Source organism: Desmodus rotundus, chromosome 12 (genome assembly GCF_022682495.2).
Source record: "Desmodus rotundus isolate HL8 chromosome 12, HLdesRot8A.1, whole genome shotgun sequence".
Lineage (NCBI taxonomy): Eukaryota > Metazoa > Chordata > Mammalia > Chiroptera > Phyllostomidae > Desmodus > Desmodus rotundus.
The window spans coordinates 73,510,680-73,531,851 of NC_071398.1; the positions used below are offsets into that span (position 1 = coordinate 73,510,680).

The 21,172-nt window shown below is 49.8% G+C and overlaps 1 protein-coding gene across 3 annotated transcripts in view; it reads left to right on the top strand.

Annotated features, from left to right (window-relative positions):
• Positions 1-2,089: 2,089 nt before the first annotated feature.
• PIK3C2B (phosphatidylinositol-4-phosphate 3-kinase catalytic subunit type 2 beta) overlaps positions 2,090-21,172 on the top strand; it is a 64,763-nt gene continuing 45,680 nt past the window's right edge. For 2 of the 3 annotated variants that reach the window (XM_024575024.3, XM_053915414.1), the window contains exon 1: positions 2,090-2,561. The gene's annotated coding sequence lies outside the window, so the exon portion shown is untranslated. Of the gene's footprint in view, positions 2,562-5,169; positions 5,328-21,172 lie in introns of those variants that run through there. The other variant, XM_045182417.3, reaches the window with a different exon arrangement.

The window sequence follows — 21,172 nt, forward strand, 5'->3', positions numbered from 1 at the left end:
TCCAGGCTCCACTTGTCTACACCCTGGGTTCTCTGCCACCTACAGGACAAAATCTAAACTTATTGGCATGCCCTGGTTTCCCTTATAACAAATTTTTCTCCCTGATAAAACCTATTAGAAACCTTTGATATGATCCAACAGCCCAGACCTATTCCCTGTCAGACTTTTCACTCCAGCAACGTTGAAGCACTGACGGCCCCTACGCTCCTCTGTTCTTGCAGGCTTCTGAGCTCAGCCCGTTTACAGGCACAGAGTAAGCCGGCATGGATGTTTGTATTGTGAATACGTGATAAAAGAGTGAGTGAACGAATAAAAGTGTGTTTATCCCCTGTGGCTCTTGAGGATCAGGAATATGATCATATACACATTACGATACAGGTGCAGAGCAAGCTGCTTGTCCACATCAAAATGGTTCACCTACATTCTCTCACTTGATCTTCGCAATAGCCTGAGTGGGAGGTGAAGCTGATATTTTACCAACACTCAGGGGGTGAAGTGGACTACCCAAGCTCACATCCCAGTGAGTAGAGAGAACTACAAGCCTCGGTCCGCTCTCATGCGCTTCTCCTCCCATTGCTTCACTCAGGGTTGCCTGCAATTAACAGTCCTTTCCAGTTGCCCAGATTTCATCTTTTATGAGAAGAAAGCATTTCCCAAGACATCCTTCTGGATCCTGAAGTCACTTTTTAAATGCTTTCTCCCTTCTGTAGGTCTTCCTTTGGGTACTCAAATTCCCTTTCCAACCGTTATCCTCTTACTGAGTTCTGGAGGCCCTTGCAACTCTACTACTCTATGAATCTAATTGTGTTGAGTTGCAGTTTCATAATAATGAGGAAATTTTTAAAAGGCCTTTCTGACACCTTTGTCTTTTTTTTTTTTTTAACACTCTGGTGAACCCAAAATAGACTGTAATGGTAGCACTTTAACAAATATTTCCTTGAGACCGGGGAAGAGGAAGGTTGGCAGATGTTCTCACAGGAACACTGGCTGGGGAGTCCTGGGCATCTGAAGGAGGCTAGGATTCTTGAGACCCTGGATACCTTAAGGGGATTGCAGGGGAGAAAGGTTGAGAACCAGGAGTCGATCTTCACAGCCTGGCAAAAAAGAAAGGAGGATCCTGGGGGAAAACAAGTTTCCTGTTTTGAGGAAAATGTACTTTGAGATCATAGATCATATGCAAACCAAATGCAGATGAGGAGCTGGTCATCTATTGGTTTCTTTTGGGTGGAGCCTCTTGTTAAATTCTATAGACCACCACTCAAAGAAAGCTACTTAGAGCCAAAAAAAGTGAAATACAAGGGTATGACATACTGCATGAAAGAGGGTTTTTTGCTACCATAATTGGGTTGGAGGATCTGCCCCCGCACCTTCCCGCTCAGGTTGTTGATTGCTATTCTGAGGCTCAGGTCCGGAGACCCACTTGGGCAAACAGAAAACCAAGGGGGCGGAGTGTGACAACGCCGATGCAGCTGCTCCTCAGCCTGATCTCAGGCCGCAAGCAGGGGCTCTTTCGGGCACCGCTATCTTAAAGATTGGGGAAATTCCTCAAAAGGATAACGGGACCTCAAAACTCTGTCCTGCCATTTCCAGCAGAACGACTTGGCATTCATTCACTTGACGCTGTGCGAAGTGGAAAAGTCACAACCATCTGCAAAAACCCTCACCCGAGTGGGAAGTGGAAATCTTGGCTCTTGGGTTTTCCAAGCAAAACTTGCCGCTGGCGCGTTTCTCCTCCAGGCGCACTGGCGGGTAGGGAGGGAGTTGGAAGGGAGGGTAGAGTGGGAAAAAAGGAGAGTAGGGGAGGGGAGGGGAGTAGAGCAGAGGGGAAGAGAAGGGAAGGGAAGGGAGGGGAGGGGAGGTAGAGGAGAAGGGGAGGAGACAGTTGGGAGGGAAGACTAGGGGAGGGGAGAGTGGAGAGGAGAGAGGAGGGGAGCGAAGAAGGGGGAGGAGGAGAGGGTAGAGATAAGGGGGGAAGGGGGAGAGGTCGAAGAGAGGATGAGGTGGAGGGAAGAAGAGAGAAGGGAAGGGGAGGAGACAGTAGGAGAGTGGGGGAGGGGAAGGGGTGGAGGAAATAGACTGGGGGACAGGAGGGGAGAGCCTGGGAAGGGGTGGGTAGCAATCAGAGCTGCGGGCCCGCCCAGCCTGCCGCCGGGATTCGGCGAGTTCGGCCCCGGGGCCGGGGCTAGAGCAGGCGCGCGGAGGTCGCGGGTCCAATGCTGTCCTGTGCGGGCCGGGCGGTGTGGCCGAACCTCTCGTCGCTGTGCAGTGCCCTGGGTCCCCGGGAGATGGCCTCTGTGCTCCCGTCCGCTGCGCCCGCTATTGTCTCCCGCGGGGTTGCCTGACTGCGGGCTGCGCACGCTCCCGGCCGAGAGGACTTTCTTTCCCTGGAGCTGGTCCCGGCGTCCCTTCCTGCTTCCCAGCTGCTCGGGAGCGCTGAGCCCGGAGAGGGGGCGGCGCTGCGGGTCCGCCAGCGCGGGGCCGGAGCTGAGGCCGCCGGGAGCTGCGGGGCGAGCCGCCGCCGTCGCGGCTGGTTCTGGGAGGAGAGCCGGCGGGGAGCACAGGTAGGACGCACACACGGTTGAGAGCAGCCGCCCAGGGGGATGGCCCGGCATGGAGGGAGCGGAGGTCAAGGGCTGTCCCTCTAACATGGCAACAGCCGAGGCACAACAATAGCAAGAGCCAAGGGTGCCCGCGCGTGCTGAGCCGCAGATGCCGTGGGGGCGACAGCTCGAGCTTGCAGCGCCGAGCAGGTTGTTGGATCACCGCCCTCCTCCCAACCCTGCTCCAGCAGTTTTGGGGCATCTCGAGCCCCGGGCTGCCCTTCCCCACCCCTTTCCCTCTTAAACACACTTCCTGGCTCCCAGCTGTTAGAAGATCTGAACCAACCAATGGTTTGTTTGTTTGTTTATTTAAGAGGAGAAATAAAAAGCAAAACCTGCCCTGGCGTGGGGGTAGTGGGGATGGTGCTTTCTCGTGCAGTGGGTAAAAAGTCATCATCTAGCCTGGGGAATATATACGTTTTTTAAAAATCCAGACGGGTGGTAGACTTGGTTTCTCCCTTATAAGGTTACTGCAGCAAAAGGAGAAAGCCTGGGAGAGGGACCCTTCAAGGCCCGAAGTCCCTGCCCTCCCGAGAGGCGCTGCTCTTCTGGCCTGTACTTGTCTCTCATTTTCAGCTCCCCGACAGCGGTGGCTTTGATGGTAGGGAGCCTCGCAGCAGCAGGAAGCGCAAGGGAGGCTGGCCGGCTGGGGTGGGTGGGGTGGGGTGTCCAGGGACTTAGCGGGGTCCTGGGTGGTGGGAAGAGGTTACAAATGTATGATATTCGTGAGTACCTACACACACCCCCTCCTTGGTTGAGGGCTGTGTTGTGTGCTGTGAATCTGCCATTGCTCTTGCTCTTTCAGTCCAACCTTCTCTCTCTGCATCTCCACCCTGTTTTGGGGTCTTTGTGGCTTCCCTGTCCTGTCCCTCCCCAACCAGCCTGGAATGGAATCTATTGTCTCTCTCTGCCCTGATGTTTTTTCTCTATTCCTTTGGGGAATTTTGTCCCCTAGTCTGGCTGGTCCCAGCATGGCACCAAATTCTTTAACACACAGCTACTCCTCCCAAAAGTGGGCCAACACTGCCCCTCCTGTCTCTAAACTACCTGACTGGGACATGGCCAAGCAGATGTAAGCAATTTGCACTGAATTCCAACCCTGTAGCGGTTGCTGAATGAAAACTTACTCTATTGCCATACTGGACCTTGGAAAGATATTGGAATAGAAGTGGTCCGGGGGTAGCAACTCTGATCCCCAAATACTCCCTCCCCAACTCCAGCTGTGGATCCCAGAGCAGAGCAGTTCTGAGGCTTCAGAATTGCAGCTCCTCTGGAGCCTGGCAGTCCCATGTGGGGTTGTGGCCATGGAAAAATTAAGTCGAGGCACATTTTATAGCTCCGCCTGGCAGCCAGTGTCTGCGAAGATGGTGGTTGCCGTTCCTTTGGTCTTTGGGTGAGCCCAAGGTTTCGTTTCCATGGCTCTGAATTTGCTGCTGACTGTGCATGGGTGTGTGTGCCTGCATCTGATCAAGCTCTCAGCCCTGGCCAGAGGGAGCGTGTCCATTTCCCTCTCCCTGGAAGCACGGATGAGGGAGGCCTCTCTGGCCTTTTCCTGTGGCACTGCTTTGGGGTTGCCCCATGGCCTGGACGTCCTGTGGTGTTTGCTGTGACCCAGTGGTGCTGTAGCAGGTCTCCCACACCCTGTGGGCCTTTGGTTCCCACTCTGTGGGTCCCTCATCCCACCTGGGTTTGGCGCTTTGCGGGTGTCCCATGTCTGTAGTCCTTCAGGCTGAACATCTCTACTCAGGCCAGCAGGGAGAAAAACAAGGGGTCTCTGTTCCCTTTGGGGGCTTGTAACTGGTCATATACTTCAGGCTCCTCCTGCTCCCAGGATGTGAACTTGGACACGATAATGTGGAGTAGCAGAGCAAACAGTGGGTAGGTTCAGTGTCAAAAGGCCTGGCTGGCTTTAAGTCCCGGCGTGACTTATGTGCTAACTGAGCATGGACAACTTGTGAACCTGTCTAGACCTTCGTTTGCATATCTATAAAGTAGGAAAAAATAGTGCTCTTGGCTCACGGGATTGTTTCATGGATGACATGTACTGCTTACCATGAACTGAATAAAATCACATATGCAAAGGCATGCATGAAAAAGCATGCACTGTAAAAACTACAAATGTCAGTTATTCTTCCTGAGTTTACCTGGGTGACAAGGGAAGGAGAGCTGGTAGGGCTATGGGGGAAGGGTTGGAGGAAAAAAAGACATGGAACAGAGAATGTTCTGGAACCTTTCCTTTCTGGCCAAGGAAAGAGCGATGTGAGAATACGGAGGTAACTGTTCCTTGGGTATTTCTCTTTGAATAGGATTGGCTAGATGGGAACTGGGAGGGAAGAAAAGGTTGCTCAGTGATATTTGCAGGGAATTGGGAAGACACACACTCTTCAAAGGCTGGCTGCTCTCTACAGAGAGGGTGGTGCTAAAGTGGCAAATAATGTAATAGCCAACACCCACGGGCGCCAGCTAGTAAACGACAGAGGGGTGGTTTGAAGCAGGCCATCTCACCCTCTGCTTATAACCTTGATGGCACTATCAGGTGGGCATTGGGACTTTGGGGAGCAGAAGGGGCAGCAGAGTTGCAGAATTCATTCACACTGGATTCCTTGGCTTGAATGCCTATGAGATGTCACCAGACTGGACATACTGGATAATAAACTTCTCAAGGACAGGGGCTCCGCCCCAGCCCAACACAGCATCTCCTTAGTTCCCAGTTGTTTGAGAGTTGAGGTAGGTACTTGTGTGTGCATTCCCTGGGCTCCTGCCTTCCTGGCCTGTCTCTGCCTTTTCAGTCTACCCTTATCTTCAGTTTAAGAAGACTGGGGATAATCAAATCAAGTAGTTTTGCCACCTTCTGGGCAAATTTGGGCCCTGGGGGCCCTGGGAGAATTGAGGCGAATCTTTTGTTTTGGTATTTCCATATCTGCTTTATTTTGTATCTGTTTTATAAAACAAGAGACTATTCTTGCATTTCCTACGACCACATAAAGTGTCACAACTGGAAAGGAAGGGCCTTGGAAATCATTTCTGTGAGAAGTCACGCAGTTGCTGGCACTGCGGAGACTTTGTTTGCCCCACAGATCACAAGATGAGCAATGGAAGGACATGTTCTTCAGCACTTTAGAATCCTGTGTGTGTCGACCCTGTCAGCGGTTTCATTGCTGGTAAATTCTGTTCTCTCAGAACATTGGTGATGGAATTCACTCCCCCCAGATCTCCTGGTTAAAGAGATTAAGGACAGAGAAGGCATCGTTTGTGCTTTGGACAGAGACCCTCAAGGTATGGAGAAGAGGAGAGAGATTTTCAATAGTCCTGAGGCAGAATAGAGAACCTATGGCTGAAGGAATCTTCCACAATTACTCCTTCCTCTTCCCGAGAACTTCCTATAGCAAGTCTTACCTGGCAGAGTCCCCATAGTATTTCAGAGAAGCCAAAGCTCATTTACCTCTTTAGAAACTGCTTTCCTTGCACCTTAACTCTATTACACCTGCTCCTGTTCCTTGAAAACATTGCTCAACTCCTTACTTTCTGGACCTTTCTTTCTCAACCCCAGCCAACCCTAGTCATTGCAAGACTAACCTCCTGAGCAGTGGTTTCTTCTCAGCAGTCCCTACTATGTTTTGTGCCTTCTAAGTGTCTGGCCCTGTGGGGTAGAGGTTAGAAATCTAGACGTTAGGTTTTGACTTTATCTCCTCTTTCTGCGTCCTCCGCTCAGTGGAGGTCAGGAATGTGAGCTGCTCTACGCAGGGCTAGCTGCTCATGCCCACAGGGAATAAGCTTCTGTGGAGGCATCCTCTCCAGCCAAGTCTTTTTCTCTTTCTAAGTCTGGTTGGTGCTTCTTGGCAGTAAACCAGAAATCATAAGGGTGAGGGGAAAGAAGGAAAGAATCAAGGAGTTTCCATTTTGAGGTGATAATACGGTTTACCTTGCTAGTTAGTCTTCTTATCTCAGGGCACAAACTAACCCGGAACTGAGATACGAGTAACCGTGGAGCCCTTCAACTACCGAGACCTCTGTTGAGAGCCCTGCTTTTCTGAACCCAGCATCTGTCCCATTTCTGACCTGGGCTAGGTGCACCGTTGGGACCAGGAAGGGAGAGGTTGCTTGCAAATTGGATATTAGAAGAACCTGAGAGAAGGCAACTGTATTTTCCCCCCAAAACATTATAACCAGGGATGTCAGATTTCCAACGTAGACTTCAGGAAGGCAGATTTTTTTTTTAATTACGGGAAAAGATAGATACAGTTCCCTGACAAGAGATTTTGAAAGACAGAGTGGTTCCAGGGGGCTGGCAAATTCTCTGAAGTGCAATTGTGACTCTGCTGTCACAGACGATTGCACCAAGGAAGGGGGAGAGGAGCTGCTGGAGCGAAGATTCGAGTACCGAGAAAGGCACGAGGATAGCTATTGGCATCGAGTGTCCGTCCGCCTGTAGCTTTTAAAACATTATCTTCATTTTCCTCTCTCCCCACCCTTGGAGGAAATTGGTGATGATAAAATGATCTTTTTCCTCCTTTACATTTGGGAGAGGTGAGGTTTATATTAGGTTTAGATTCGAACTAAAAAGTAAAAAACATGCCTAAGATCGTACAACGAATTGGAGAAAAGCAGAAGTTTGAATCTAGGCCAGGATTTCCCCTGTGCTGCACGGAAGGGACCTGGCAGAAAACGGTCAGTGAGGCCCAAGTTCTGAATGAGACAGGGCTTCCCCAAGAACCAGAGGAAGATATGATCTGAAAGTCACCTGTGGAAGAAGATATGATCACAAAGGGGTATCAATCTGTCAGGTAATGTTTAAAAAGAGCTCATTCATTCATTCAGCAAATGCATGTTTTTGTTTTTTAAGATTTTATTTATTCTTAGAGAGAGGGGAAGGGAGGGAGAAAGAGAGGGAGAGAAACATCCGTGTGTGGTTGCCTCTCGTGCACCCCCCACTGGGGACCTGGCCTGCAACCCAGGCATGTGCCTCAACCGGGAGTTGAACCTGCGACCCTTTGGTTCGCAAGCTAGCACTCAGTCCACTGAGCCACACCAGCCAGGGCAGAACTTATTGTTGAGTGGGGATGCAGACAAGTACATAGCTGTGGCAGGGGTGGGGGAGTGTGGGATGCCTTGACAATTCCTACGTAGGGAACTTGGGGTGATCAGACTCCTGAAAGAAATGAAATGGTAGCTGAGATCTGAACAATGAGTGGGAACTGGGGTGGGGGATGAAGTGAAAGGTGAAAGAGATGAACTGAAAGTCGTTTAATCTGGCCAGAGCCATTGAAAGAGTTTTCATTTTACCTTTCATTCCTTAATTTTTTCACTCACTGGTTGTGTGTCGAATGTACACGGTGTATCCAACACTCCGGAGTGCGCAGCAGTGAGGAAGACAGACAAAATCCCTATCTTCCCAATGTTGGTGATTGGGGGCACTTAGCTCACTAAGAGTGAATTAAACCAATCTTCTGTATTTTACTCACTAGGCTTTTCTCCTGGTAGATCAGGAAATTACTTGTAGCTATGCTCTGACTGAACTCGAGGTTGGTCTGAGAAGGACTCTGGGGATAACTATGGATAATAGAGAGAGGACTCATTAATGGTTGGGTAACTGTCCCTCCGACAGGAACGTCTGCAGCAGTGCCTCTGCTCTTTCATCCTCAGATTCATCTATGGAGAGAAGGGATAAATCCAGCGTAAGGTTAAAAGCATGGCTCTGGGGTCAGATTCCTTGGGTTCAAAATCTGGTTTCCCCACAGACTACTTGTTTGACCTTGGGCAAGTTACTTAATGTGCCTGTGCTTCCATTTCCTCATATGGAAGACGGGAGAAATAATAGCACCAGGGGGAGAAAGGCTGTTGTGTGAATGAACGAGGTTATTCGTGAACTGCCTAGAACAGCACCCCATAAATGGCAAGGGCCCTGTAGGTGGTGGTGGTTACAGTTACTTTATCACCCTTCAATAGCAGGTTTGTGGTGAACCCTAGGCATACAGACTGGAATTCAACGTGGTCCCTGACCCTGCGGTAACCACGCTGTGCTCCAGAACATCCAAGTGAGTGGATGAATTTCTCTGTGGCACAGGGTAACCCTGTAAACTCAGAACGAGTCACTTGCCACGTGGCTGCCCAAGTTGGGTGTAATCGTGGGTAGCATGTCATAGAAGTATGGAAGCTTACCAGAGTGCTTAATATTTTGGGGGCCTGTAGACTCTGAGAAGCTAATAAATGCTACTGGAAAGGTATCTACCTAGAAGAGTACATTGCAACTCGGCCTTTGTCATTGAGCCTCAGAACCTCCGCTCCCGCAACACGAGGACGTGGCTCTTCTCTGGGTTGGTCAGAGCGCCCTCAGAACTCAGTCTTTAACAGCTTGGTAGCTAGTGTCAAATACAGCATTGAGCAGCGTGGGGAAAACGAGATAAATAAGAGGTTATTTTTATGACAATGGGTTAATGTCTATGAAAGTGCTTTTGGAACTATAAAGTACCTACATGGATGAAAGATATTTTCATTCTGATGACTAGTGGAGATAATACAAAATGATACAAATGCAGTAGGACACACTAAAAATTTTAGAGCTGTTTGGAAGAGAGCAAAGTGGTAGTCAGAGGACAGGAGAGAAGGCTGCAGTGTAAGAGCAAGTGTTCCGCAGAGGGCAGGTGAGGCTCCAGAAGGCGCTCCCAGGAGTAAAAGTCTGTGGGAAAACTTGGGGCCCTGGAAAATAGTTAAGAACCATCAGTGTTTGGGGGATCTGCAGGGGACTGGGCTGGGGCTCAGTGTAGGGTGTCTTTTTTTTTTTTGAAGTGATTTTAGAGACAGACAGAGAGGGGGAGAGAGAGAGAAACATCGATTTGTTGTTCCACTTATTTATGCATTCACTGGTTGACTCTTGCATGTGCTGTGACCGGGTATCAACCTGCAGTCTTGGCAGATCTGAACGATGCTCTAACCAACCGAGCCGCTCGGACAGGGCATTGTGGGAGTCGTGAGTATCTGACAAGGAAGGGAGAGGCAGACTTGCTTTCATCAGAAGAGTGACGTTGACCAGAGCTACGCTGCAGGGGGGTTATTCCGGCAGTGCAGTGCAGGGGGGACAGACTAGGAGGCTGTTTAAATCATTCTGGTCACAGAAAGGAATAATAACTTTCCGGTGCCTAAGAGTTCACTTAATGAAAGTAATCAGTAGCTTGGAAAGGAATGGACCAATCTGAGAGAGAATTGAAACAGGAAGGCCAGGGGAGTCCCTGGCCTGGAAGATTCAGAGAATGGGTGTCTCAGTCTGGGAAGAGCATTGGAGTGAGGGTCCAAGACCTGCTTCTAGTCCCACTGTGGCCACTGACTAGCCATGTGACTCAGTCATTTCCCTCCTTTGGTCATTGGTTCTCTTGTCTGCAAAACTGGATTGGGTTTTTTTTTTCTTGTTTATTTGCTTGTTTTTTGAGCAGCTGGCAAGGGTGAAGAAGTGTTTTGGAGTGTGGGGGGAGAATGCGGGGATGCATCAGGATAATCTTTGGTATCAGCTTGAACGCTTAGTGACATGTGATGTGTCTGGGTCTGTGGCAGGATGGGAAAAATACTGAATTTTGACCTTAAACAAGTTTCAGTTTAACTCCTGATCTTGTCATTTACTAGTTGTGTGACCTTGAGCAATTCACAAGCCCTTTCCTGTTTTCTGGTTTCCTCATTCATAAAGTAAGGGTAATAATATCCACACTTAAGATTGTTGGGAGGATTAAACAAGACAATATCTGGCACAACATACCCGAGGCAAACAATAGGTCCGTTTCCTTCCTTCTATTTCTGTGATTCTCACATTCACTTAGCCGTCCTCTCTGCTCACTCCTCTCCCTCCCATCAAAACACTCCAGTCACAACCGTGGACAAAGCCCTGGAGGCACCGATTTGACAGACTTTGTAATGGTGATTATGTTACTTGTAATGGTATTTCAGCAAGGTGCCTGTGGATTGTCAGCTCCCACAGGCCTACACATGCAGTCACACCCTGGCTACGGGTCCAGCTGCCAAGCATATCGCCTACTGCCTGCTGAGAATGGCCTCCCACCGTCGCCATCCCAGTAGGCCCTGAGAGAGGGTCATAATGAGTGACGGCCCCGTGAGGTTGGGGCTGGTGGCCTGTGAGTGTGCAACACTGTGCCGGGTGGGCAGTGGTTCACCCCTCTGCTGAGTGTCCACTTTGCCTGGGGTAGACTTGGGCTCTCTCTTAGGGAGACTTCTGTCTCCCTTGGGACCTTCCTGCCCAGAGTGGGGCACAGAAGATGCGAGAAAGGCATCAGGGCTCGTGTGGAGCAACAATAAGACGAGCTGACATGGTTCATTGCTCTACTTCTCCACCCCCGAGTCGCCTCCTACTTAGAAAATACATCGCCCTGACCCCTTCACGCACAGAGATGCGAAAATGGGTTTTATGCCATATAGAGCAGGTGAGTTGTTCTTGGCCCCAGACACTAGGCCAGCATTTTAATCAGTCACGTTGCACACACAGCATCATGGTGTTAAGGAGACACTGATAAAAGAAGTAAGGAGAGTTCTAAAGGGTTGGCTAGGAAGGCTTCTGAGGATCTCGAGTTGGGGTGGAAATTGGAGAGAGAAAGCAGGAGGGAGAGAAGGGCCCTCCCAGGCCCTCCAGCCACACCCATGGCTTTCTCCAGGCCCTGAGTCAGGTGGCCTGGGAAATAGGACATGGGGTGTGTACCTGCCTGTACGGGCAGACAAGCCAGGCTGAAGGCACTGGGCCTACCATTGGGGCAGGTCTGGGGGTGACCAAGCTGATGTGGGGAGTCATGGCTGGAGCCCCCTGTGGTCTGGCACCATCAAGACCACTGCCTACAGTCTGGGGACTCTGGACACGGAGAGGCCATCTCAGAGGGGACCTCATTTCTCAGTTCCCTGTTAGGGCCCTGCTTCCCCAGTGGGGTTTCTCCTTTGACCTTGGTATGTAGAATCCCTGGTCTCCCTCCCCCACCCCGGGTTCAGTGTCCTTGGCTGCCCTGAGCAGGATATCCTTCCAGCAGGCTACCCGGAAGAGTGGAGTGGAAGTGCGTGGCTACTGGGGAAGGCCTGGTGGCTGCCTGAGTCAGGCTGGGTTAACAATAGCCAAGGTCAAGGATTGGATGGGGACAGTGACTGAAAAGGACAAGCTGCCTGGTGGGCAGCACAGCACTGGAGGACTTGTGTTCTAGAGAGGGGCAGCAGATTCCTGGGGCTTAGTAGCTGAGACCAGGGGAGGCCGTGGAGAGGCCCAGCCTATACCAGGGATCTGCCTGCCTACATTGGTGGGTCATTCTTGCCAGCACCAGCAGACATTTCCCTTCCGCTGCCAGAGTAGCTGGGCTAGGTGCTCTTCCCCTCAGACTCTGCTTTACAAATGCAAGTGTCCCTGGGGGGACTATTGCCCAGGCCTCTAACACCCTGTGTAAATTAGTATCAGATATTTGGTTGTCTTCTGTTTGTGTGTGTTTTCTTTTCTGGGCTGAAACATGGGGGCTGCTTGAGAACTAGCACCCCTTTCTTTTCCCACCCTGCTCTGTGGGTACCCCAGGGCTTCTCCACTCAGCCCTGGCTTAGGAAATAACCACCCCTGAGGCCTGCCAGAAGCGGGTGGCCTTGAGCAAGGGCTGCCTGGGCTGTTCTGTCTGGGGTCTCCCTCCCTGGCATCCTCACTCCCTGGTGCTCCCTGGGCCTGCCCCCAGTGTGTTGGAATGTGGACCGGGAAGGACCTACTTGGGAAGGCCCAGAGCAGTCCCCTGGAGCTGAAGGTCCTGTTTCCTTTCTCTTCTGGGTTCTCCCTTCCATCTACTTTTCTCAGACTTGTTTGCCAGTGATGCTAAGATGGAGACCCCATGGTGTCTAGGCCAGCTTCCTGTCCTCGGGGAGCCAATGAGGGAGTGAGTGAGCCAGAGAGTGTGTGGGTGTGTGTGGGGAGGTGTGGGTGTGTGTGCCGTTTGTGCAGTTACCATGGCTTTGGATCCCTACCAGGGATTTTCTTGATTTGGAGAGATAGCGCTAACTGAAGATATTCCCTGTTTCAGACCACACGTCTAGATGGCTGGTTTAGGAACTGTGGTGACAGAGGGACAGTGGGTAGGGCTCTGGACAGTGGTGCAGAGCCTCCTTGCCCAGAGGGAGGGCAGGAGCTTGCCCTGGGCATGGCGTGGGAGCAGGTCTTCGGCTCCTTGGAGGTTCACACGGATGGCTGACTTACCTTTTTTGCTCAACTTCCTTTCACGCTCCTCTGAGCCAAGCAGGTGGCTGCCAACTGCCAGTAGCCCACCGCCCACACAGTGTGTCCCTGCCCACTGGCCCCCAACCTGGGCTGATAGGCCGTCGCCCCTCTCTTCCTACAGAAGGAGCCATCACATTTCACATCGGCTGCTGGCCCCGCCTTCTCACTCTGCGTGTAGGATTGTTCTGCCGACTAATTTCGTGTATTCTTCTTATCCCAACGCTTTGGCACATCGGTGCCAAGTGAGCGCTTGTAGGGGGGGCACAAGGCTGGGGCCAAGATTGTTTCTGAGTGTCAGCTGTCTGGACCCTTTTCTGGTGTGATACCCAGGGGAAGTTGGTGGCCCTTAGGGGTCCTCACTGTCCTCATCTCTGAAAGATGAGAGGACTCTGTCATGGAGAAGGAGAAAACCTTTTAGAGGTATCAGAAAGGTGCTACCAGAAAACCACCAGGGAATTGTTACAATTAAATGAACTGGAGCCACCCCCTAAAAACCAGAGCGTTGATCCCCAACGATGCCGTTCTCTCAAGGACGGTCTCACAGGCATTATTCGGTGCTCTCTGGTTAGTCCAGTGTCTTTGCAGCCACTCCGAAATGCATCCTGTCTCCTTGCTATGGGGTAGGGCCATGTTTGAAGTGCCTCCTTGCTCCTTGCAGACACTGAGAGGTTAGCCAGACCCTGAACATGAGGACATGGGGTGTGAAGACTGAACCTGAGCGTGAGGTGGATTCGTGCTGCTTCTCATCTCTTCTCCCCAGGCAGAGCATGTTCTGTCCTGGCTTTGGTGCCTCAGCTGGATAGAAGCAGCTGTGACCTACTTTCTGGATTCTGCTCAATGGGCTAGTCTCCTCCAGGGAGTTTTTCCAGCCCCAGGAAGGAATCCTGGAGAACTGGATTCCACAGGGCATGAGCTGGGTAAGCTGGTCTGCAGGTTCAGCTGGAGGTGACAGAGGCGTCAGTCTGGGCCTTGCCAGGAGCTCTTGTTTTGCAGGAAGCAAATGGCCCTGTGAAGCAAAGCTGAGGAGCTGAGGAAGGGAGAGCAGATGGGCAGGCAAAGACTAGAAGGGGCTGCTATGTCCCCATCCTCACACGCCCGTGTTCTTACATCCTCCTCCCTGAGGGGCTTATGCAATGCTTCCTGGGGCTGCAGTACCTTCAGAGACATAGGGTTTCCTAGATCCTAGATATTGCTGTTTGGAAATCTTGGGGTTCTTTTTCTTTTCTTTTCAAAAATCCTTAAAAATTGATTTTAGAGAGAGAGAGGAAAGGAGAGAGAGAAACACCGATTTCTTGTTCCACCTATTTATGCATCCATTGGTTGAGTCTTGCAGGGGATTGAACCCGCAACCTTGGCATATGGAGAAGATGCTCTAACCATCTAAGCGACCCAGCCAGGGTGGGGTTCTTTTCCTGGTGGGGGTTGTGCTGGTGGGGAAGTTGTCTGTGAAGAAGTTTCCTCAGAAGTCCTCTCCAGGTTTAGCTGGAGGTAACAGAGGGGACAGAGTCCCCTTCAACCCACATCAGCTGGGGGCCAAGATCGGTAAGGGAAATTCATCCTGGGAGTTCCTCTTCGCCCTCACGTTCCTGTCCCACTGCCTTTCTCTGGAGGGCTGAGGAAGCTAGGAGTAACTCTTTTTCTTTTTTAACATAATTTTTTAATTTTACTTTTTTATTGAGGTAGCATTGGTTAACAGCATAAATCTCAGGTGTACAACACTATAATTGATATCTGTGTGCTCTGTTTTGTGCCCACCGTCAAAGACTAGTCTCCTCCTTTTGCCATGTGCTTGCTCGCCACTCCGCCCGCCCCCACCCCCCTTCTCTGCGGTAACCACCATTGTGTTGTCTGTATCTACTAGTTTTTTACTTGTTTGTTTTAGTTTATTTGTTACATTGTTTGTTTTGTATTCCACATATGAATGAAATCATGTATTGTCCTTTTCTCTCTGATCTATTTCAATGAGCATAATACCCTCTAGACCGGTCACTGTTGTCACCAATGGCAATATTTGATATTTCCTTCCTCTTTCCCTCCCTTCCTTCCTTACTCCTTCTGCCCTTCCAAGTTTATAGGAGTGTATTTGAGCCAAATTTTTCAGGACATGTCTGGAAACAAGATCTCAACACGTTGAGAAAATGCTCTGGAGAGTGTTAGTTATGCGGTTCTTTTTATGCATTTATTATTTTTAAAATTATTTGATTGTTGTTCAATTCCAGTTGTCTGCATTCTCCCCACCACTTCCCCCCACCCCAGCCAAACCCACCTCCCTCCCTTGCTTCCACCCTCCCCCTTGGTTTTGTCCACATTTATTTTTTTTTAACTTTAAAAAAAATTTTGTTTTAGAGAGAGAGAGAAACACCGATTTCGTGTATTCACTCAATTCTTGCACTCGCCCTGACTGGGGACTGAACTGGTAACCTTTGGTGCACTGGGATGACTCTCCAACAAACTGAGCCACCACCGGTCAGGGCTCTTCTTGTGCATTTAGAATCAGAGAATACGTAAGGAGGGTTACGTGAAATCTGTCGGTGATAGATTAAGGAGGTAGAAGAAAGCAAAACGAGGAATCTCGAAGATGGGATAAAGAACAAAATGGAGATACATCGGTGGGCACAGTTAATGTTTACAGCATGTAGAGGTGGTATGCAGGGAACGAGATAACGAGGAATCTTGTGGTCTTGACTCTGGCTCCAGTAGTTGTGCCTTCGAGGGGTTATTTTGCAAGGGCCACCTCCTCTGGTGACACAATCCCTAGTGGAGGCTTTAACGTGATTGTGTGTTGGGAGTTGATTGATCCTAGCAAGGTCTGCCATGTGACCAGCTTGTGTTGGGATATAGGGCAGAATAAAGAGTGCGTTTCATTTTCCAAATATTCGAACAGTTGGATGGGCTGAGGGCCTGTGTTCTTTGCAGACTTGTTGCCATTCTGCTGGGTTGGCAAAAAAAGTCCATTTAGTTTTTCCATAAAAGAAAAGACAAATTTTTCGTTTTCACCAATAACTTTATTGATTTGGATATTTTGAGTATGTCAGCTATCTCTTGCTATTTGCCTCTAGTGGGTAGAGGCCAGGGGTTTTGCTGGACATCTTCCAATGCATAAGACAGCCCCACAGCAAAAAATTATTTGGCCAAAATGTCAATAGTATCAAGAAACTTCACAAACCACTTTTGACACGTTCAATCAGTCACAGAACCTTCTTTATACACAGCACAAATCTTTTTTTGCATTTCAGTTGCATTTTTACCTTTCTTGAAATAATAAAGCATATTATGCCAAAAATGTATATTTTCTTCCTTCTTTGATATTAAAATAGCTGCACAAAAATTCACCAATTTTGGTAAGTTTTTTTTAAAATGCACACTGATATGACAGCTGTCACAATACAATCTAACAAAATTGTTTCAAATGAAGTTAAAGAGGACTAAGCGCTACTAGAGCCATCTTACTGGGGGAAAAAAAAACCCAATGAACTTTTTGACCAACCCAACGATTAGAACTGCTCATGGGGCAGTGGTTCATCAGCAGAAGCCAGCATGTGGAGCCCAGTGCAGTTTTGGAGCTGGAAATCCAAGATCAGTGTGTTGGTAGGGTTGGCTTCTCCTGAGGCCTTTCTGGCATGTAGTTGGCCACCTTCCCTTTGTGTCCTCACGCGGTCTGTCCTCTGTGTCCATCTTTTCTTACAGCTAAATAATATTCCATTGTATATATGTACCACATCTTTTTTAAAATTGATTTTAGAGAAAGAGAGATGGAGAGAGACACAGATTTGTTGTTCATTTATTTATGCATTTATTCGTTGATTCTTGTATATGCCCTGACCGATGCACCACAACCTGGGTGCATTGAGATGATGCTCTAACCAACTGAGGTGGTGGGCTGGGGTCTAGCATGTCTTCTTTATTCATTCATCCATCGTTGGACACTTACATTGTTTATGTATCTTAACTATTGTAAATAACACTGCATCAACATAGGGGGTGCATATATCTTTGTGAATTACTGTTTTGGATTTCTTCAGATATATACTCAGAAGAGGAATTGCTGTACCATACGGTAGCTCTATTCTTAATTTTTTGAGGAACTTCCCTACTGTTTCCCCTACTGGCTGCACCAGTTTACATTTCCACCCAGTGGATCTGAACTAGAAAGGCTGGTTCTTGAGGCTGCAGTGGCTGAGGCCAGGCGGTGGGGAGAAAGCAGGAAGTGTGGACCAGACAGAGTTGTGGCTGCTCTGGCTCATGGGATGATTCCTGGGTTGGAGATCCACACACTGCCAAGACCTTTCTTTCCTCTTTGGAAAAGGTTCCATTCAGCTGGCTGCCAGCTCCTGATCCCCGGTCCTCCCATCTAAATCGTCAGCTCTGGGAAGGAAAGTTTTGAGAGGAGCCACGAGCTGCCTCACCTCTTCCACCCCCGACTTGATACTCAGATCCCAAATCTGCAGGGTATGTGGGGATAGCTCTGACCTCGTGGATTCTGTGTGTGTGTGTGTGTGTGTGAACAGAACCAATTGCAAATGGTTTCTGAGCCGGGATCAGGGACGCCAGGGCCCTAAATACAAACCCAGCTCAATCTAACCATGTCACACAGCCTCCTAGCACCTGTCCCTCTGCTCTCCTAGGACCCAGAGAACACTCTACTAACTCTTGTATCCACTTTGGCTTCAAATTAGTGGCAAGTCCAGGGTAGGCCTAGGGAAGATAGAGATGGAAAGTAAGTTTCAGTAGGAAAGACTGAACCATGTGGGGTTACTTTAATTTGGCCAAGAGGACTCTAGAAAGGGGCTGTATGAGTGGGAAGAAAACAGGCAGTTATTTTCTGTCTCCCCACATCTGGAACTGAGAACCACACCGAGGTGATACAGGTTAGCTAAGGGGAAGACTGCCAGTGCATGTGATTCAGTGATGGGCCTGACGTCAAAGAAGCTGTGTAAAACCTGTAGGTTTTCAATATGCAAGCAGGGATCAGATGCATATCTGTTTGAGGCAAGGAGTTGGCCTGCCTGACCTTCTTGATGTACCTTCCTGCTGGAGGAATTGGATTCCTAGCACAGCAATGCTGAGCTTCCGTGTTTGAGCTGGGGCTCTGGGAGGGAGAGGTGGAGCAGGGCTGCAGGTTTGTGGACTGAGGTGTGGGGGGTGGGTCCGTGGCTGTAAAGCCAGTGGAATTTCGGGTATGGGTAAGTGCAGCTCTTGGGGGTTGGTTAGGGTCGGGATCCTCTCTGAAGAGAAAACTCTGGAAGCCAAAGGGATCAAGTCCTTAAGGCCTCCAACCCCTTGACCCATTCTGTCCTTGAGAGGAGGTGCTCCCTAGGGAAGTCCTAAAACTGAGTCCGCTTTCCTTAGTAAAAACTACTAAAAACTGAGATGCCCGAGGCTGGGGGCTCGAAACCCTGTCTGTCGGCTGTGCAGGGAAGGAGGCCCAGGTTGTGTGCAGGTTGTGTTTTTCATCACCTTGTTGACAGCTTTCCACTTTCCTCACCTAGTGAAGATGGGCCAGACATCTTCCCTGCTTTGTGCCCTGGGAGAGGGATTGATGTATTTATGGATATGTCTGTCGTCTTTGCTACGTTGTAAGCTCTGTGGGATTATGACACAGTCACCTGAATACTTACAGGTCTAGCGCGGCTCTGGACATGTAACCAACACTCAGCACCCATTGGGATCCAGTTCTGTGGCTCAGGAAGTGAGGAGATGACCTAGACCCATTAGGCCATCCCAAGCAGAGCAGCTCTGATATGGTGTCCTCCAGCACGACAGCAGGAAGCCCCGTCCACCACAGCTGCTATCAGTGCTGGCCGCTGGCCCGTACCCCTCTGGCAGTTCACTGGAGGAAGCGCCTTCTCTTTACCCTCTACCCTCTGACTCTGAACCGTGGTGTGCCTGGGCCCTGACCCCACTTCCTGCCCCCCTCGCCAGCCTTCAGCCATCTGTTGGCAGCTTGTGTGGAACTGAGTTTGGTGCCTGGCGCCGCATAGAACCTTGCACTGACCTGCTGGCCCGGTGCATGTGCACTTCCTCCACCAGCTGACCAGAGCTTTTGGGGCCCTTTTCCCAGTTCCCACTTGTCTTCCTGGAAGTCCTGAAACCCTAGTTTGTGGGTCATACCTGGCCGCACATTCTCTTGAGGGGCTTAGAAACATTCAGAGTCCAGGGGCTCACTCTACTGAATCAGACCCTCCAGGACAGGGACTAGGAATTGGTATGTTTGAAAAACTTCCCAAGTGACAAATGCACACTCTATATTCAATAATGATATTGTGTCAAAGTTCAGTTTTGTGGGTGGCATTGTGTTTATATAGGAGACTGTCCTAGTTCTTAAGTGGTTCAGGCTGAAGTATTTAGGGGTGAAATGCTTGTGTCTTTCAGATGGGTAAGCAGAGACAGAACACACATGTGGGGTGATGAATGTTAACAAGTGGGGCATGCAGGTGCTGAGAGGAAACTGGCTAAAATGACCTTTTAGACGATTTTCATCTGCTCTCTGTGTTACTAGAAGGGAACACAGCCAGGGCCACCAAGGTGCACAACTCCGGGGGGCGCCATTCATGTGGTTTTCTTTGTTGTGGTCAAGGGTGTCATTCATTTAGAACACAGTGTGTGGGTGCTCCCTGGGGTTGTGTGGCACAGCAGGACTGGCCCCAGCCTTCTCTCTGTGCATGGGCTGCAGAATCCACCCCACCTCTCTCCTGGACCTACATAGATGTTTGCTTTTTTACAGAATTTCTAGTAGCATTTGAGGACTAAGGAAACAGAGCAGTTTCTAAGTTATCAGCGCAGCAGAATCTGGCAGAGAATGAACTGAATTAGGGAAGAGGGAGGCAGGAAACGTGATGGGACTGATTCCTAAGATACTTTGTGCATTGCCCCTCCTCCTTCGGAGCACGCATCTCACCATAGCTCCAGGTTGTTGGGACTGGTTGCTCCTGCCGTCCCTCTTTCCCTGTCTGGATTTCCCCTGCACCTGGCTGCCACTCTGTTCCGAACCTGCTCTTCACTTTAGGGGTGGCTCTCCTGGTGCTGAGGGTTGCTGCCTGTCCTGCCTCCTCATCATGGATCACTCAGCATCAGGGTGAGCCAAAGCCTGAGCCTTTTGTGAGGAGAAGCTCTCAGTGTGGCACAGGTGTGAGCTGTCAGCAGGCTGGGCCTTCCCTGCACAGCTGACAGACGATCTGGTGGTGTCCTGGCCAGGAGGCCGGGGACAGGTGGTGGTTAGAGAGGGGTAGCTCAGCTTCCCTCATCTGCATTCCAGTCTGGGAAGAACTTCAGGAGCTGGGCCTGCTGGGTCTTCCTCAGACCTTTCTTCTCTTTCCCCCAGGGCTAAGGAGCCTTAGCCTGGGTTGGAGTCCTCTGAGAACTTTGCTTGAAGGGATTCAATAGGTCAGAACCGAGACTCCCAGAACTAGAAGGCACTTCATGTGGTGGTGTTGTCCATCCACTCACCTGCCTTTGGATGCCACGCCTGGCTTACTTAGTTGAAACCCAGTCCTGTGTTTGAAGGACACCAAAGAAGGAAGCCAACTGCATTCTGACCACCTATCTCCATGTCTAAAAATTCTTACGACCAGAATATTCTGCCCTTATATCCTGGTTCACGTATATTTTTCTCAGTGGAAATGAAGTGAATTTGGAACTTGAGTTTAGTGGGGGTGACAGATCCATACACCTTTAATTTTGAATAAACTATTTTAAGACTGTGTTTGAGATAAGTACAGGTTGCTATTGGGAGCATAAATTAGGGGCCCTTCCTTCAATCTGCGGGTTCAGAGGAGGCTTTCTGAAGAACATGGTATCTGAGCACAGTCTGAGAAGAGTACGTTGGAGTCAGGCAACAAGTATTGGGAAGAACATGCCCAGGAGTAGAAGCAAAATCCTGGAGGTATCAAATACTTGGTAATGAATGGTTGCAGATTGGAGGGGAGATAGTGGCCGGGACAAAGACCTTGTACAGGAACCAAATAGAGAGCCTTATAAAAGGGGTTTAACCTGGGAGTGAGTGGATCGGATTTACATTCTAGAAAGAGCCCTCTGGCTGCTGTGTGGAGAAAGCCTCTTAGAGGGAAAGATTAGTAGGGGAAGAACTCTAAGAGGCTATTGTAATAGCCCAGGTGAGAGAAGATAAGGGTTTAATTAGGACAGCAGCAGTGGGGATAGAAGTTAGGACTAGATTTGGGAAGTATTATCAATTAAGAGGAAAGGTTGGTAGACCTTGGCATTGGACAGGGGATGAAAGGAAGAACTCCAGAAAGACTGCAGGTTTCTAGGGTGGGTGATGGGTGGTGCTATCCCACAGTGGGGAACCAGAGGGAGGAGAAGGTGTGGGGAGGAAAGAAGGTGATCATTC